This window comes from Microtus ochrogaster, chromosome 7, assembly GCF_000317375.1.
Source record: "Microtus ochrogaster isolate Prairie Vole_2 chromosome 7, MicOch1.0, whole genome shotgun sequence".
NCBI classification, from domain to species: Eukaryota; Metazoa; Chordata; class Mammalia; order Rodentia; family Cricetidae; genus Microtus; species Microtus ochrogaster.
In genome coordinates, this window is record NC_022014.1 from 73,436,115 (window position 1) to 73,442,908 (window position 6,794).

The 6,794-nt window shown below is 41.9% G+C and overlaps 1 protein-coding gene across 1 annotated transcript in view; it reads left to right on the forward strand.

The window, feature by feature from the left end:
* Map2k6 (mitogen-activated protein kinase kinase 6) overlaps positions 1 to 6,794 on the forward strand; it is a 126,559-nt gene that overhangs the window by 90,056 nt on the left and 29,709 nt on the right. The gene's annotated exons all lie outside the window — the stretch shown is intronic.

The following is a 6,794-nucleotide window of genomic DNA, read 5'->3' on the forward strand; positions in this document are numbered from 1 at the left end:
CCCCCCCTTCTCTCTTTCTTTTTCGATTTTATGAAACGGGGTTTCTCTGTGTAACAGTCCTGACTGCCCTGGAACCTGCTTTGTGGGCAGGCTGGCCTTGAACTCACAGAGATCTGCCTTCCTCTGCTTCCTAAGTGCTGGAATTAAAGGTGTGTGGCACCTCCTCCCAGCTTCTTTTATTTCTTTCATCTGCCTTCTGTGTGCCGGGATTAAAGGCATGCACCACCAGGCCCAGCAATTTTACTGGTTTCCTTAACAATTCTTATTTTACTGCTCTTTTTTGTTCTCGATTTTGTTGTTTTCTATCCTTATACATTTTCCTGAAGGTATAGTCTTCGTTTTTGTTTTCTGTTTGTTTACTTTGTTTTGACATAGGGTCTCACTTGCAATCCTGGCTGACCCGGAACTTGCTGTGTAGACCAGGTTAGCTTTGAATTTATGGAGATCCCACTGCCTCTCTCCCTTACTGCTATGAGTAATGGTGAGTAACAGGCCATGCCCAGTTCCTAAACCTATATTCTTATAGTGAGTTGAGCATATAATCCAGTATTAAGGCACTTACCTGGCATATGGGGCTTGACTTTAGATCCCTAGCTATTTAAAAAAAAAAAAGATATATTTTATCCTATGCCAACCACTCAGATGCCTTACAATCCTTTCCTTTAAAATTTTACGATTTTCCCATTTCTAATATTTGCCAATTTCTGTACTTCACGAAACTTGAAAGCATTTCTTGGTATAAACAAATGGTCTCGAACCCAAACAAGGACAGAAGAGGTTTCTAGGCTGTCACTTCTTGGAGTAGAACATTCTTTTACTGGATGGTTTTGCTTCACTGTGTAAACTCAAGAGCATTGTACCTCTAAAGATAGAGCTTCTGCCTTTTGTAATTTTCGAGGCAATCTTTGATATGGACCGGACGCCTCTCTCCCATCCCTGCTGTGCTGCGGTAGGTGCAGAGAACCTGGGACCTGGTGCCATTCCTTAAGTCTGCTGTGTGGATTCATCATGTACTCATTCTTTTTTTTTTTTAATATTTATTTATTATGTATACAATATTCTGTCCGTGTGTATGTCTGCAGGCCAGAAGAGGGCACCAGACTTCATTACAGATGGTTGTGAGCCACCATGTGGTTGCTGGGAATTGAACTCAGGACCTTTGGAAGAGCAGGCAATGCTCTTAACCACTGAGCCATCTCTCCAGCCCCCATGTACTCATTCTTGTGTCATTGGCGCCAGGCTGTCTTTGCCTCAGGATTCTGAGTTGTCCCCTCCCTTGACTGGTAGTAACTAGTTCCAAGTCAACTCTATGATAATAACTATCAGTTCATTTAACCTTGCTTGACAAGACACTTGGTGTGTGTGGTGGGGAGTTGTTCTTATTCCCTTGAGAAGTGAAACAGTAGAACCATTCAAGTGTTAGGTGTTGTGTGCAAAATCCTCCAGCTAGCTTCATGGTTAAGTGTCTGTTTGGACTCCAAACTTCTCCAGTTGAATACCTTAGTTTAGGCAGGATTTCTGGCTGCACCAAGCTTTGGTTTCTTTTGTAAAAGCCTGGGACTGACTGGTGTGATCACTATCAAGATTACATGTCCTCATCTCTTGGTCTGCTATAATAGTTGCCTGGTGAAAGGTAGCTTCAAGTTGTCTAGTTTTGTGGCATAGCTTCTCGGCATATAAGCTAGCTTATAAACCTAGTGCTATTGGAGGCTCAGTTGTCTTCTTAGCAATATGTAAGATCAGACCAAACAGCTCTTGGTTAGTAAGCTAGGTTCCTTGACCTCTTTCTTGAGAAGTCATTATGGTATAGCTTTGGGTTCCAATGTCATTTTGTTGTTGTTGTTTGGTTTTGTTTTTTGAGACAGGGTTTCTCTGTGTAACAGCCCTGGCTGTCCTGGAACTAGCTCTTGTAAACCAGGCTGTCCTCAAACTCATGAGATCCTCCTACCCCTGCCTCCCAAGTGCTGAGATTAAAGGTGTGCGCCACCACCACCCAGCCTCATTTTCTTATTGAATAATCTTAGATCATTTTATGTCTTTTGATGTCAATTATTCCCACCGAAGTAGAGATATAGTACCTATGAGTATCATAAAAGTTAAAGAAGCTGTTTTGTATAGATGACCCAGTAATGTTTTTGACTCAGGAGAGTGCTTACTACGATAAACAAATAATAAATGTAATATTAATCAATGGGCTGATCACTTACAAAACAGGTGGGTATTTAATAACATAAATAATACGTGTGATAGTAAGCAGTGAGCTGATTACTTGCCTAGCAGGTGAGTGTTTAATGAAATTAACGAATAATTCATGTACCTGTTTCCTTGCATAGAGTTGTAGATAAATAAATAATTATCAAACTAGGTCATCACTGGTATACATATGAAATACAAGTCTTAGGCGACCTTTGAAATACCTTTGGTCTTCCAGGGAAAGAATTTTGTACTAAGTTTGGTTCTTTCCCCCAGAGGAATAAGATATTGAATAATCGACAAGAATATCCACCCACGGCTTTTAGCCTCCTGTGGAGGTTCACCCCCTCAGGCAAACTTATGTGTCCAACCCTGAACAGAGGGAGCACAGTGTCAGCTAATCCAGCCTGAGCTGTCGGTCTTGGCCCTATCCTTTGATGCTTTTGGCAGACTTGATGAACCCAGAGGCCCGGGGCTTGGGTGGATTAGTCATTTTCATCAGAGGCCCGAGTATCGGGAACCCGTTCCTTGATTCAGCCTTATTGGCACAGGAATCATGGCTTGGATAAAGCACTTTACCCAACTTTCTTATTTCTGTCTTCTCTACCTTCTCAGGTCAAAGTTGAGGATCAGGTGACATGAGTTCTAGACTCAGTGTAGTTGACAATTATGTATCTCCATAAAAATCATCAAATATCTGGTTTTCGTCTTTCTTATGTGGAAATATGGCACCATGTCCTATTAGGTTGAGGTTAAATGTGAGCAGAGTACAGAGTCAGGGGCAGCAAACATTTGGGAAAGCTGGAGAGGAACTATTTGGGGCTACATCAGGCCATAGTGGCATCAGTTGTATGCCCTTTGTTGGGTATTTTTATAGAATGTTGTAGAATTATTAAACCCCTGAAAGTCTTCCATAGCTGGGTCACAGGCTGCAGTTTGCCATGCCATGGTTTAGAAGAGAAGGTATTAGATCTGGAAGCAGTTCTATTTCATGACTTCACTGATTGGCAAGGAAATGGAGGGAACCACAAATAATAATTCTTTTTCCCTCGCTACTTTTTACCAAGGAAGGGTGTTAAATAGTTGCAGAAGATCTTATTATTCATCATGCATTTTAAGTTGCATTTGTCTTCCTCTGAGAGGGCTGTGACAATTTGAGCAAACACATTGTAATAGCCAAAGAAACACCAGCTTTGACAGAATGAGAAATCAGGGGCGGAAGAGATGATGCAGAAGTTGTCAGTGCTTGCTTCTCTCGCCGTGGACCTGAGTTCAGGCTCCCAGTACACATGTTGGATGACTCACAGCCACCTGTAATTCTGGTTCCAGAGGATCTGACACCCTCTTCTGGCCTCCACAGGTACCTGTAATCATGTGTACATACCCACCCCTACACAGATAACACACCTACACATAACTAAAAAAAATATACAAATAAATCTCAAAACAATGAGAAATGAGTTTTTAGAAACTTGATGCTTCCGAAAGGATTCTCTGTAACAGGAAGACCGCCTGTTTGTCCCAGCCGCCCCGCTAGCTTAGCCCCGAAATAACAACCCTGAAAAAAACACACAGAAACTGTACTGATTAAATCACTGCTTGGCCCATTAGCTCTAACATTTTATTGGCTAACTCTTACATCTTAGTTTAACCCATTTCTAGTAATCTGTATATTGCCATGTGGCAGTGGCTTACTGGCAAAGATTCAGGAGGCTGCTCCATCCATGGTGGCTTCCTAACTCTGGCTCTTCCTCCTTGCTCCCAGCATGCCATTTAGTTTTCCCTGCCTGCCCAAGTTCTGCCTTATCAAAAGGCCAAGGCAGTTTCTTTATTCATTAACCAATGAAAGCAACACATAGACAGAAGGACCTCCAACGCCAATTCTCTGAAGGGAAATCGCCTGCTCGGAAGCAGTACACGTACATGTATGTGACATCCGCACAAGTCTTTAGTTTTGTTCTCTCTCCCCTCCCAGTCTCATGTTTAACGTTAGCCCAGAAAAGCCTTCAGTTAAGCCAACATGAAACGATTTGCGAAGTAAGGAGGGACTTGCCATGAAAGTCTTAGATTGACATTCATATCTGTGTTTGTATTCCTACTTTGTCTTCATTATTTTATACGTGTGTTTGGTTTCAGCAGAAGGGATAAAAGCGTACTGCAGAAGGGTAGGGAAAAAGGAGCTGCCAGCAAGTGTTCTAATTTCCTTTCTGCTCCTCTGTGATAAGAGACTCTGACCCAAGGAACTCCGAGGAGGAAAGGATTGATTTGGTTCACACTTCCAGGTCGTGGTTCATCACTGAGGGAAGTCAGGGCAGGAAGTGAACCAGGATTTATTTGACTTGCGTTTCCAGGTCATGGTCCATCACTGAGGGAAGTCAGGGTGGGAAGTGAACCAGGAACTTGAAAGCAGAAATCATAGAGGAAAGCTGCTCTCTGGCTCACTCTTTCACTCAGTCACAGGTTAATGCTTAACTAGTTTTGTCATCTAACCCAAGTCCACGTGTCTAGGAACGGCACCACCCACGGTGAGTTGGGCCCTCCTACGTTATTAATAATCAAGACAGTTTCCCACAGACATGCCTACAGGTCAATCTGATCTAAGCAATCCCTAAATTAAGGCTTTTCTCTCAGAGGATTGTAGGTTTGTCAAGTTGACAGTTAACCCTAACTAGGGTGGCAAGTGATTCTTCTCTCTCTTCCTTTCATCTTCTCTTCTTCCCTCCTTCCCTCTGTTTCTCTTGAGTTATTCTGCAGGCAGTTCTGGTGTGACTCACCATCCAAAGACACTTGAATTGCTAGGTAGTTTGTTCTTTGTAAGGGTAGTGCCTGTGTCCCCTGTCTGCACCTTCTGTTTGTTCTGTGTGCTTAATCGTCTTAACCACATGTGTCTCGGCATCTCTTACTCTTGGTGCATTTATTTCGAGAAAGAACCTTTCTCAGTGACTGGTTAGTTACACACCTTTCTCTTCAGCTCATTTCCACCAATCCAGAGCACAGATAACAAAAACTAATGCCCAGGAGGAGACAATGAAAACACGAAGTCAGCAAACCTCTGGGTCCTGAGACAATCCCAGAATAGAATGTTCCCTATGCACAGAAGAAATGCCACCTGACTTGGCCTGGTAGAACCAAAAGTGTGCCCAGATGGGAGTCAGGGGACCTGAGTTCTTTGTGATTGAGAACGAGTCACTTCGCCTCCCTAGACCTTTCGTTCACCTACTGAAGCAGAGAGGGGATCATGTAATATTTGTGGGTTTTTAGGTTCTACAAATTTTGTGGGTTACCAGAACCATATTCCACTTAAAAAACAATTATAGGAACAAATAGTAAAAGTAATTGAATAATTTGGTGCTCTTGAATGAAAGGGTTTCATTCCTATCCCTGTAGCATTATTGTCTGTATCAAAGCTTCTTAGACTTTTTCTCCACTCATGACCAATTTTTATTCAACAAATTTTTAAATCTAATCTCAGGTATATAGGTACTTAAGGGGAATATGTCTCAGACATCTACCGATAATAAATCATTTTATTTTAAGATAATTTCTTTGCATATGTAGAATTTGATTATTGATTAATGATTTAAAGCAAAATTGTATACTAATGAGATGGTTGTGCTTGCGAATTTTTAACATAAACAGTTTAATCAGGGCTGAATATTTGCTACTGCAATATGTGGAGTGTCTTTAATGTTTTTCAGAGTTGGTCAGTATTTTTATTTTAGCAATCAATACGAAAATGCCACTTGCTATAACCATGCCTTACAAAGCAACAGGACTATATTTAGGGCCATTTCAGAACATTTTGGAAATTATTTAACTGTTGTTTTTTGAAAGTCAAGCCAGTGTGCAAACAGCAGTTTTCAAAAATTAAGCATTTCAATGCAGTTCACACCACCTGAATACTAAACACTAAGGAAGAACAGTAGGAGAGTATTGAAGCCTTGTTTCCCATCGTGAAACCATTATGTTTCTATAAAACCAGAAAGGTTTGTATGTTTAGTGCAAGCACATCAGCGTGAATATGGAGTAGTCTCAGATTGGATCCAAGGTGCCTCAGGCACCGGTCATTGGTGTTTCGTGGTATGTGATGGCATGTGCCATACAAAGAGTGCGTGTTGTGTGCTCAGAACCAAGGCTGTGGTGATGGCCACCCCATGCAACAGGTGAGTGCCACCAGCGACATCTCAGTTTCATTATAAGTTTGCCTTTGAATTAACTTTCCAGTTTGCTTTGTGCTCAAAGATCTTTTACTACTTGCCAGCTTTTCGTAACCACCACAGTTCCACAGCACACCCGCTCACCACCCACGATTAGAAAACTTGGCTCTATGTGATACACGTGGCTCTGATGTGTTGAATATTTAAAGTAGGATTTTACTCGGAGTATTTTAGTTAACACTTAACCCTATACCACTGAGTGTATGTATGAATATCTCCATGTTAAGGGACAAGTAGATAATCAAAGAGATGATGCCAATAAAATCTAAATGCATTTCATTTCAGGCCCATACTCCTCCCCACTGGTCCTCTGTTCAGTTGGCTCCGCCCACCATTCCTCTGTCCCCTTGACTCCTCCCACCAGTTCATGTTCCCTTGACTCCT